The sequence below is a fragment of the Parasteatoda tepidariorum genome, chromosome 3 (genome assembly GCF_982258835.1).
Source record: "Parasteatoda tepidariorum strain Cologne lab strain chromosome 3, Ptep-v5.0, whole genome shotgun sequence".
Taxonomy (NCBI): Eukaryota; Metazoa; Arthropoda; class Arachnida; order Araneae; family Theridiidae; genus Parasteatoda; species Parasteatoda tepidariorum.
The window spans coordinates 93,039,459-93,052,335 of NC_141757.1; the positions used below are offsets into that span (position 1 = coordinate 93,039,459).

General features: G+C 29.8%; 1 protein-coding gene across 2 annotated transcripts in view; it reads left to right on the plus strand.

Moving 5' to 3' along the window:
* The first annotated feature begins 4,456 nt into the window (after positions 1-4,456).
* Positions 4,457-12,877, plus strand: part of LOC107444455 (uncharacterized) — a 219,828-nt gene continuing 211,407 nt past the window's right edge. Inside the window, exon 1 of one of the 2 annotated variants that reach the window (XM_087159803.1) lies at positions 4,457-4,568. The gene's annotated coding sequence lies outside the window, so the exon portion shown is untranslated. The remainder of the gene's footprint in view (positions 4,569-12,877) is intronic. The other variant, XM_087159799.1, reaches the window with a different exon arrangement.

Consider the following 12,877-nt stretch of genomic DNA (forward strand, 5'->3'; position numbering starts at 1 on the left):
CCAATTGATGACTAGATACGGACTTTAAATCTCTACTAAAGCTCTCTGCTTGATGACATGCAAGTTTCAATTGTTTCCTGTGACCACTAACCAGCAGAATTTATAATGCCATTTTATCACTAAATAGAATTTATCGTTTACCAAAATTTCAAATACTATCCAACTAACTAGAGTGCTCAAACTTTATTTGGAGCTCTGTATCTGATGTGATTGCAAAATACAATTGTTCACTAAATGGTGCAGGTAAAATTTAAAGGCCAATCCAAATTTAGAACACTTCCTACCCCACATTTTAACAGGCACTAAAAAGAGAAAATTAATAAAAAATAAAATTTTAATAATTAAGTTTTTCTAGTTCCTTAAAAAGGAGAAATTAATTTTATTTTTGTCACACCGAACCAAAAAAACGAAAGACGAGTTACGGGCAGAGCATAGCGGTCGGAATTCAAGAAAAGCTGGCCAATACCTCAAAAATTAAAACGTTCATATATACTAAAAATTTATGTTTTTTAGTTAGTGAAAGTATAAAAAACAATGAAAAATAATTCGATAAAACAGTATTTTAATCATTATTATTTTATCTATACAGAGTGGTTACACTATTAAAAAATTCCGGATCAAATTACCATATAAAATACTGGCATTTTGGGTGCATCATCCGTAAAATTTTATACTATAATTTTTAATAATAGTGATTTAGTGATTTTTTGGTAATTATTATTGTAAAAACTACAGTATATCAGTTATCTGTTCTGTAACATGCTCTGATAGAATGGGTTTTACGATAAAAAGTACCGCCACTCTAAGCCTACTCTTTTTCTCCCGTAATTTGATTCAGAATTTTTTACAGTGTCCAAAGTTTTCGCATCTGCAACGTGACTTCTTGTTACATATTTTTTATCGTGTTTCTTCTGACATAATTATTCTTTCATTATTATTGTTAATTCTTCATACTTTCAGAAACTTGAAAATCATTTTTCTAGACCCTGTCAATAATTAGTATACTAGAATAGTTTAAAGCCTTTCTGCGAAATGGAATATTACACACATTTAATTTTACAGATTCATTATTATTTATAAAAATGAGTTCCCCATCTCCTCGTTTACTGTAAGGAAACTAAAGAATGATCCATGCAGGACTAGGAAGAATATAAAAATAACTGTCCAATGTTGCCTCCATTGATTTTATTGATGAAATCGTAAAAAAAGTAAATTATTTTTTTTTTTGGCTCACTTATTAAAAATTAAAATATCAATTTTTTATTATTATTTTTATTGAAAATATAAAGATATGAAACTAAACTCAGTGGCGCGACAGCTCATAGAGGGCCAATGCCTACTGTGCCCATCTCAGTTTTCTAGACCTTGGGCTCTGAGGTGCAGGAGCAGATGTTCCGGTTAGGTGGTCAGCCGAAAACGATACCCCCAGTGTTTAGTTCCCAAGCAGGGAAGTTTAGCAAGCATGCTTGGTACTCATTCATCGACCCACTGAAGGGATGAAAGGCTGAGTCATCCTTTCCCGGCCCGAGAATCGAACCCAGGACCTGTGGCACGGAAGCACAAAGAGCTACCACTCTGCCCCCGGGAGTCTAAAGATATGAAGTAAATATAATAAATTGCTATTTTCCCCCCTTAGACTTTAAATTATAGACCCTCCCTTAGTATTAGCTGTTTGAATTAAAAAGATCAAATGATAGGCGATCAGTGGTAGCAAGTGTAATGTGTGTGGTTTTGTGCAATAAGTAAAATATGTTAAAATTTGATTAATTCTTGAAAAGAAAATTTAAGGACAGGTTTCAGATGTAAGGTAACAATGCTGCAAAACTGTAGGTTAAACTATATTCATGGTATTATATGCAATCTAGTGTTTATGATACAAACTGTTAATTCGTAGATAGTACATTCGTAAAAACTTTTAAATTCCGATTGGTGAGCTAACTGAAGAAGATCTTGAAGCACATTACGAAAACATAAGACATTATCGAGAAAATCGCTGTGAAAAAAGATTCTAAATTATACAACATTGAAGATTTGTTCAAGCGATTATTACTCAGTAGTGATCTGCCTATTTCTTAATACTTATAAAAAAAGTGTTAAAAAAAACTCCAAACAAGGTAAAAAAATCTCTGGGTTATAGAAAACATTTAAAATCATTCGAACTTATAGTTTATTTAAATTCTTTCTATTTTTTTTTTTTATACGGATTTTGCATGAAGGCAACAATCACATAAAAAATTTCAACGAGTTGCTAAAGTATTTTTTTTTTTCAAAACTAGTTCATAAAAATGCAGATTTTATTTATTATTTATTTTTTTAGTTTTTCTCTTTTTTCTGTTGCTCGCCCTAATGCCATAATGAGTTTTTTATAATATCGATATGAGAGTTACATATCAACATGAAATGTACAGAGTAACAACGAAAAATAACTTTTTGGAATTAATATTTATGATTATTAAGGCCATTTTTGGAATTTTAATCCTTCGTCGTAAAATTTTTCTTAAACATATTTTTCATACTTTTTCCATTATTTTGTATTAATTTAGTTCAAAATAAGTTAACTATGAAATGCAGGATGAAACACCCATGTCTTTCTGCGTTAAAGGTGAAATCATCCAAACACGGTTCAATTTCAAACGATAATTTTTTAAATTTACAGTTATTTACAATTATTTCGATTTAAAAAAAAAGGTTATCCATCATTGAAATTTCATTAATTTACAAAATCAATTATTGATAAATTTTTGAGTATCATTAAAAAAAATTCCAACTGCTTTTTGTTTTTGGATTTTACATCTTAGTACAATTATAATTCCGATAATCTAATATATTTTAGTAACTATTAGATTTTTTTTATAATTAAAAAATGCCAAAATATATTATTTTTGGAATTACAGCGTCAGAAAAAAAAAATATATATATAAATATATATAAAGGGCACCGATCTGCGGTAAAGCATCCTCAAAAACCCTTATATAGATAATATTTAGAAAATATAATTGAAGAATGGGTTTTAGCCAGCTTTTTCCAAGTTCTGTCCACTGTGCGAAGACCCCTAAAACAAATAAATATTTTACAGTTAAAATTTTGAATAACTGTACCTTTTGAAAACCGTACCGCATTTTGCGTCTATGCACTAATTGCTTCATTTTTTATCGTTTCTATAAGTTTTAATTTACACTTTCTCATATAAAAATAAACTATTTTAAAAATGAAAAAATCATTTATATAAAAATGTTCCTGAGATGTTCATTAACAGTATGCAAGTCACGTAAATTTGATAAGTTTTTATCGACTTTTTTTGTGAAAAACATATGAGTGGAAAAATTAATATGTAGTTATAAAAATAAAAAACTTTTCCGGCCACTAATTTGGACAAAAGTGCCAACAGCCAAAAATTCTAAATAAAATGCCGTACGGACATAAACATTCAATATTTCACATTCAGCTATTAATTTTTCACTTTTAAATGGTTGTTTCCAAAAATAAATAAAAAAATGGTTTTGATCATTAATATTTTGATCAAAAGTGCGAAAGATCAATAATTTTAATTAAAACACAGCGAAACTCGAAATTCAAAATTTTAGAGTCACCTTATTCTTCTAAATGATTACTTCTGAAATAAAAAATAAAAACTTTTATTAATTATTTAGAACAGAACGGCAAAAAATTAAAACTTTAATTAAAACACTGCGAAAATCGATATTTATAATTTTGAAGTCAGCTATTATTTTTTTAATTTTAAATGATCACTTCCATATACGCATTATATTAATAAAAAAAAAAAATTTAAAAAAACGTGAGTTTTTAACTATGAATTAAAATTAGTTTTTTTCACAGATTCATTCTTTCTTTTTTATATTTTTAATAATACGATTATAGGATAAAAAAAGAAGTAAAAAAATTGCGTAATTTTTTCTCAAGTAATAATTCGTTTTGCAACAAAAAAGGAAGCCTTAAAACTGCATTCGTTGAAATTGTTTTCGTTGTCCTCACGAACTATGCGCTTACGCAAATTGAAAACCCCTATTTTCCTAATTGCTCTCGCTCTGAAAAACGCAAAGAACGCAAACACAAAAAAATAATTTTAATTTATTTTTATTCAAGAATTACTATGTATCGATTGGAGGCATGCCAACTCACCTTATGACCCGAATTTTCAAGATGGCGGACGTCATCCTCAAAACTAGAGAGAAGTATTTATTTAAAACAAAAGATTTCTCGCCATCGATCCAAAATTATTCTTTTCCCCCCTTCGCAACCGTATATTCCTCTTTTGAAATGTGGATTGCAATAAATAGTAGCTCCCTTTCTCCAGAACAGGGTTAAAAGGGGGAGGAAGGTGTTTTACCACGCAAATTTCGGGTGGGGGGAAAGAAATCAACACGGAAAAATGGTGTTCTTTGTTTGGCTTCCTTGGCGAAAAATGGTGTTCACTTTCTAGCGAGAAACTCTCGCCAGTGGTAGATTTCTCCGAAATCGAAGAGGAAACGGAGCGGGAAGATTCCGAATGTTCGAGATGCGGAAGATGAAGATGCTCGAAGATCCCTGTCTTTCCCTTTAAGATTTAAGTGAGTGCTTTTATTTTTGGATGAATATTCTTTTAATGAGCACACTACATTTTTTTTCTCTCCTCTTTTTTTTAGCTTAATGATATTCACCGATAATGCAGCAATTATACTAAAATAAAATTTACTGTATAATCTGGGTATAATATTGGCTAGTTTAGTTATTTATGATTGTTTTGAATACATAAAACTAAATAAAAGCCTGAAAGTGATGCTCGAACAGTGAGATATCCTAAAGATTTAAATAAAACGAATTTTCAGTCATTTTTATGGCAATACATATAAGCAAATAAATGGAGTGTTGTTAAAATATACTACGTAAAATTGTGTGAGAAAGAGTTTTTTTTTTTTTTTTTTTTTTTTAATTCAGCTGTTGAGGAGTGTTTATATTTTTTAAACAGTTTACCTCTCATTTCGCAAATTAAATAAACAAATAATTAAACATAAAAAATAAACCTACGGTGTTTATTATTTTTATTAAAATAACACTATATTCGAGAACTTTTACTTAACATTACTTAACATAATTATCACAACATAATTTTTTAATAAAACAAAAATATAGGGTATTCAAACTATTCATTTGGTAACTTTTCCGTTTATGTGGTAACAGTTTGCTGGAAATTCTGGTTTACAAAATTGTAGCTCTTATTACAGCACATTTAATAGAAAATAGAAATCTGGAAAGTAAAATTAACCGAATAAATGGTTTTTACACCATGCTGTAAGGTATCATCTTGAAATTACCAAATTTTACCACATTTACCAAATTTTTTCACATTTTTTTAATTTTAACAAAATATTTACCAAAGCTTTTTGGTAAAAATGTTATTATTACCGAGCTTTTTGGTGTTTCCATAGAGCCAGAAAAGCATTTTACCATATTCTGGTAGTTTTAATTTTTAAGTTTGTTTTTTTTCTTCAATATAAGCTTTTACGGGCAATTTTTTATTTCTTAATTAAATTATTAAGACAAAACTTCATGAAACATCTTAATAATTCAGTTCTTAAGACAAGCATAATTATGAAATTAAAAAAAATTATACTTTTCAACTTTTGATATAAATTAAGTTCTTTTACTTTCAATACAAAATTTTTCGATTTAGTTTCCATGAAATACCTATTTCTATTATCTGATTTCTATTTAAAATGTTTTCAAAAAGTTAAAAAGTAAAAGATGCAAATTTTTGTTCCAGAATTTTTTTTTTTTTTATCCGTATATAGAAATGGCCTATCGAAAACTAACTCCTTTTTTCGATCGATTGAAATAAGTGTATTTAGAGTTTTAGACTTTGAACTTTTTTTAAATTAAACATATTATAGCTTACTAAAATAATATATATATATATATCACATTTTGAGCTTTGGTATTACTTTTAAGCGATCTAAGCAGATTCGTTTAATTTAAAAAAGTCTACAATTGCATCTAATATGCAAAATGTAAACTCATGTTTCTAATGGTAAAAGTTAGCAACAAAAGAAAGAATATAGATGTTTTTTAGAATATTTGTGGAGCTTTCGTATACTATTACAATCAGTGCTGTACCATTGCCGTGCTTTTTAAATCGCGAATAAAATAATTTTCTTGTAAAACAATAAGACAAATCATGAAATAAAAGAGTAGAATTTTTTGTTACAGACAACACATGAAAAAAAGAATAGAACTTTCATATAAAAAGATAGGACAACACTCGATTAAAAAAATAAGAGTTTCCTAATAAATCAGTAAGACAACTTATAGTTTTATTAAAATAAAGGAATAAATAAAACTGGAGGAAAGGAAAAATTTTAATTAAAAAATCATTGAATTTTTATGTTTTAGACTCTCTTCTATTAAAGAGCTTGGTTCATGATTCTAAGTAAATTTTTTGGAGAAAAAAAATTAGAATGTTAGGTGCAATCTTTATTTTCGATCATGAGCGCATAAAATTTCAATCTAAATTACGCAAATTCATTAAAATGTATTAAGAATCTTCAATCTCTCACAACCTCTCTTGATTATCTCTCTTCAACCTCTCTTAATTATTAAAAAAAATTTATTCCCTTTATTCTTAATTAAGATGAACAGCTGTGAAAACAATGACGCAATTTTTTTCTTCCTTTTCTAACCAGAGTATAGGCCGATCCAAAAGAATTTCCAAGCAGGAAATATTTATCAAGCGGAAATGTTAGAATGATATCCTAAAATTACAGGTTTCTAGCGTTATATTCACGAAGACGTCTTCATTGTAGAACCGAATTAGAACACGTATTCCATGCGTCTAGGATATTTTTAAAAAATATATTTTCTACTCTGTTTATAGATCAGAGTTAATCACCTCTTATCTGTGTCTCAGTTTAATTCTTAGGAAGTTCCAAGAGATCATCATCGAGACTGACTGACTGACAGCATTTTCGGATGTTTAAAATTTTTATGTTTGAAATGCTATTTTTTAATTTCAACGATTTTATTTTAGGAAGTAGGTTTTTTCCAACATATTTATTGTAATACATTGTGATTTGGAACATTTTTTACATACCTAATAATAATCTAAAAAAATTAATCAATAGAAAAAGTAAAGAAAAATTTACTCATATTACATAAAAACAATTTTTAAAAGCATTTTTACTTATTAATGTTTTTTTAAACATTACTGAGCGTTTGACGCAGAAATTTTATTAAACATATTTTTTTCTCATTATTTTGTATTGATTTAAATCAAAATAAGTAAAAAACAATTATATTTAGCAGTTTAATAATTTGTAGTTATGATATACAGCAGGAAATATCTGTGTCTTTTTCTGCTTTAAAGGTAAAATCAAGCTCACTTCTAAACAACTAAACAATAATTTTTCAAATTTGTACTTATTTTCAGTTATTTAGATCTAAGAACAACAGTTATTCATCTATGAAATTTCTTTAATTCACAAAAATTAATTGTTGATAAATTTTCGAATTAGAAGAGAAAAAAATTTTAAACTACTTTTTTTTCTTCTTAATTTTATATTTTAGTAAAAAATATTATTCTGATAATCTAACAGATTTTCGTAGCAACTATCAAACTATTTTTTATAATTAAAAAATACCAAAATACATTTTAAAATATAACAAAATAGTTTAGAGCAACAGAAAAAAAGTACATATTAAAGGGACGCTGGTGGCCCATCTACGTCATAGCCTTACGCTTACTACTCTGAAAAGCAAGTTTCTCAACTCTTAGAATTAAAATAAATCTCTCTAGAAACATTCAAGTAATGTTTAAAATACTACTGACGTCTAAATAGTAAAATATACATAAATTCGCTAAATTTATTTTATACTTAACTTTAACCAGTACACTAGCTTTAACTATTTGAAAGCAATTTTACTTTGTTTACGATTTAAAACATGTAATCACCATAGAAATTTGTTAATTGCACTTCAAGAAGAAGAAGATCACAAATACCCACACTTGCGACTTATGACGTCAGCGCCAACTGATTGTTTTGTTTTATTTTATTTTATTTTATTTTATATCCGTCGTTGAACAGCCGACCCAACTTTATGGGTTTACGACTACTATTGTTCAACTCCGTAGCCTTGTAAATTTAAACCAATCCAGAAGACAAGGAAACTCCTAGATCAGTACCCCCAGAGGTATAATTTGTTATGGGAACATGGAGGACTTTGCGACTCGACAGTTTTAACGTGCATCAGTCACCATTTACTACACGAGGAGTCTTCAGCCTGCGGGGATCGAACCCACGAACTGTTGGACATGGGACCCAGTGCCCTACCAACCAGGCTATCCCGGCCTCCCAGCTGATCGTTTTATATCCGTCGTTGAACAGCCGATCCAATTTTAGGTTTGCGACTACTAATGTTCAACTCCGTAGCCTTGTAATTTTGAACCAATCCAAAAGACAAGGAAACTCCTGGATCAGTACTCCCAGAGATATTGATTTGTTATGGGAACATGGAGGACTTTGCAACTCGACAGATTTAACGTGCATCAGTCACTATTTACTACACTGGGAGTCTTCGGCTGGCAGGGATCGAACCTATGACCTCTTGGACATAGGCCCATTACCCTACCAACCAGGCTATCCCGGCCTTCAGCTGATCGTTTGCAAACAAAATGGCGTGTTGAAGTTGAACTAAGTTTTTCCACATAAGTTAAAATGATAATTAAAGTAAAGTTAGTTTAATACAGCGTCGTATTGCACATCGAATGGGTTGAAATACGAATACTCGTATAATTTTTTCTCTTCTACCTCTTTTACTTAACTCAGATTTATTATTTATTTGTGTATTTTATAGTAACCGTGATATATTTTTATTTTGCGTACCTGGCAACTTCGATGCATAATTAATTTGTTTATATTCTACATGACTTCATGCCTTTCTTTATTTTAAGTTAAGTTAGAAATATATGGTGAAAGAATTGAAATCTTTGCGAAAAAATCTCTGTGATAGAATATAGCTTATGTCACTTAAGAGAATTGATACTGGACGGGCTTGGCTTACTTGAAAGAGAATGGAAAAAACAGTTGCTAACGTAAACAAATGCCACGTTTCAACAACCAATCAGGATCGAGATACCCACGCTACATCACTTGCAAGTATACCATTGCAGCAAAAAGGACATTTCGGCATTTTATTCGTATTCAAAGTAATTAACGAATCGCGACGCGTTCACATGATTTTGAAATCACGATTCGCATTCACGTTTATATGCTTCACTCATACTCGATTTATATTCAATCGATTTATGAGTCTCAACATATTCATGGGATTGAGGAATCTCAAAACAGTAATGAAACAAACATGATCGCCTTGTTGACGATCATAAGGAATAACTACAAAGGTGCCAAGTGTTTGAAATATCGCAGGTAGATGTCAGAAATCAAACATCTTAGGGCAATCATCTACTAAACAACGAATATTTTGCATATTCAAATAAATTGAGTAATAAAACAAAATAAAACTACGTTTTCCAAGTAGATTTTAAAAATTTTTTCTCTTTCGTCAAATCTAAAACGATAAACAAAGGGAGTGCAGTATTTTATCACGTAAGTTTTTCGTTTTATAGGTGATGAAAATATAATTATTTTCAAATATAATAGTTCTTAAAAATAATTTTATATTTTTAGTAGATAACCGCAATTATTTCTTATTTCATGCATTATTTTGTCTGTTTTTATGTTCTTATGAGTAGGGGAGAGTGGGGTCAATTGTAACATTTTTTACTTAACTATTTTTAACTAACAAAATATCCAATATATTATTAGTATTAATTGACAGACGAGTAAAGTAGACTATCCTCTACTAGAAAAAAAAACAAATACCTGATTTTAAATGTTATTATATTAGTTATTAACAATTTTTGACAGTCGTGCACTTGTTACAATTGTCCCCACTTACGGGGTCAATTGTAACAGTTCATAAATTCAACTAAAACATAGTTAATTATACATATTATCATAGTTGTGATATATTTTTATATTGATCAAAATAGTAGTGATATTTTAGGAATAAAAATAATAATGAGTAGAGACCTAAAGGGTTAAACTTTTAACTTTAAGGGGTTAAAAATTTTAATTCATGCTGTGAAAAGTGACAAATAAAATAATGCACATGCAACGTAATATAAATGATATAGGAAACTATTGGTGGTTCTTAAAGGGTTAAGTATTAATTTGTAAACATAAGATTATTTATTTTCAGCTGTTACAATCGTCCCTTTACTTATTGTTACAATTGTCCCCAAGACGCCATTTCAGCTTCATTTGTTAAAAACAATGCTAGTTACTTGGCAAAACTAATATTTTTTTTTATTGAAATGTTAATTAAGGTGTCCACTTACATACTCGGTTACTAATTTTTATTTGTTTAAACAAAACTACTTTGTTACAATATAATATTCTAATACCAAAAAAATACTTGCGTGGCGTGAAAATATCTTTTGTGATGTAACTCTTTCAAAAGTACATAAAAATGGTTGCCATCAGGGGTGTACATGTAGATTTATTAAATACACCTTGTGCGCCACCTAGGAACCAAATCTAGAACCCGACACTCGAAATTTTTGCTCTGTTACAATCGTACCCTGTTACAATTGACCCCACTCTCCCCTACTATTATCATGCTGATTAACTTTTTAGTCCATTTGAAAGCACTTTTCAGTTCTTGAATTTTTTTTTTAACTCCTGTTTGTTAGTTTATTCATGTCGAAAATAATCTTCATTTCGATTAATAAAATAATAAATTTTGCTTGCAACATTTAAAGCAATTGCAACATGTATTATCATCAAGGACAGAGCTTTAGATGAGATTTGATCTCTCTAGCTTGCCGGAAAGTGGTCAAAATTTCAACACTTAAAGCTTAATTTATTATAAACACTTAAAGGGGTGAGGAGTTTGGGCATTTGCTTAATCTTCTGACAAAGAGAGAGGAGCGGACATATAACAAAGAAGTTTAAAATTTAAAAAAATTACATTTAGAAAACTTTAAATTTAAAATAAATATTAAATTTGGGAGAAGAAAATGGAAAGAAGTTTCATCAAGGATCATTCAAGGAGTTTCATAATTTTTCAAAATGAATTCAAACATAAATTTTTTTCTATGCTAAGTCATATGTTTTATTTAAATTTAATACTGAAATTCTTAAAACTAGATAAATATAGTAAAACCAAAATTGAAGCAAAACACAGAAGAGAGGAGTTCTTGCAACTTTCTAACGTAAGCAAGAAAGATGGTTATTTTTTTGTCAGAGGGGGTTGATAGTCTAAAATTACTAAACACATGTTGACGAGCTGTGAGGGCTCAGAGTATAGAGCATTCGTCTTCCAATGAAGTGTCCCAGGTTCGAATCGCAGCGGTGACTGGTTGAAACAAATTCTGCTCCCAGCTCGCACCGACCACAGTGGTGACGGAAAATATCTTCATGGGTTAGAATCCACTTGCTGTCAGGCTAAACGTGGAAGGTTTTCGTGGTTTTCCTGCCCATAACGCAAAGGCGGGTTAGTTCCATCATAAAAAAATTCCTTCCGAGGACTAGTCTGTCCCAATGCTTGATCCAGAAGTTTCCTTGTCTTCTGGATTGGGTCCAAAATTACAAGGATTCGAAGTTGAGCATTGATAGTCGTAAACTCAGAATTGGGTCGTCAATGCCGGTTATAAAATAAAACGCATGCTTACGAAATATTTGAATGACTTTTCACACGCAAAATTTCAAACGAATTAATTAAAGCGTATAATAATAATATAAAAAGTAAAAAAATTTACGCATTTTTGTTGTTACCGAAAGCATATTTCTTACTACTTTTACGTTAGATACGAGAAAGTATCGGATAACCGAATGTGTATAATGACGGATAGTCGAGAGTCTAATTTCATACACGACCTTACTTATTTTCCAACTTTATCCCCATACATAGGGGACACCACTCCCCGCTCCCCAACACCCAAAGTTCATCTCATCTATTTAGGCACGTTCGGGCAGTTTAAAGACGCTTGAAATCGTGACTGAGATTACAGATCTGATAAAATAAAAAAAAGGTAGGGAGGGAAATGACTAGTTCATTCACTCAGAAGGAATACAAGATTTCACCTATGCCTCTGAGAGAACTCGTTGAGATCTCAACGAGATTAAAAAAGAAAGAAAAAAAAATGTATGAAAATCTGATTAGTGATCACCTTTTAAAAGAAGGTGCTTCGTATTACATTGTTATACTAGAAGCCATCAAGATTTTCACTCACCTTTTTACAGACTGTTCGGAGATGAACTTGGACGATGGGATTTTCGTATTTTATTTTTTATTTCTAATTATTTGCTGAAGGAGTTAGAATTTCTTGGTGTTTAAGTCGCTTCGTATCGCTGTTAAATCTCATAAGGCTGGAGCAAGGCTGAAGTAATTTACTTTAATTTAATTTGATATTTTGTTACTGTAGATAATTGCAAAGAATAAAATGCTAATTAAGATTTTTTTTATTTTTACTGAAAGTTTTGTTACGCAGTCGAAAATAAAAATTCGATAGCGTTGGACATAAATACGTATAACTAATAGTTGTTCCATTAAACCACAAGATTGCCAAAAATTAATAAAATATGGTGAACTAAGTCACTTGATAAAATTGAACAACATTGACATCTCAAAACGTCGCTCATTTTTAAGTCTGCAAACAGCTTTTTCCCTCCAAGTTAAAATCTACTTAAATGGCATTTTTAATCTATTTATCGAACTGTACAAGTTTAAAAACGATGTATGTAACAGGGGGTAGCATAAATGTTATGACAAACTTCATGGCGTGCTTCTGGACATGTTATAAAAGGGCAAGCCGCGCGTTTAT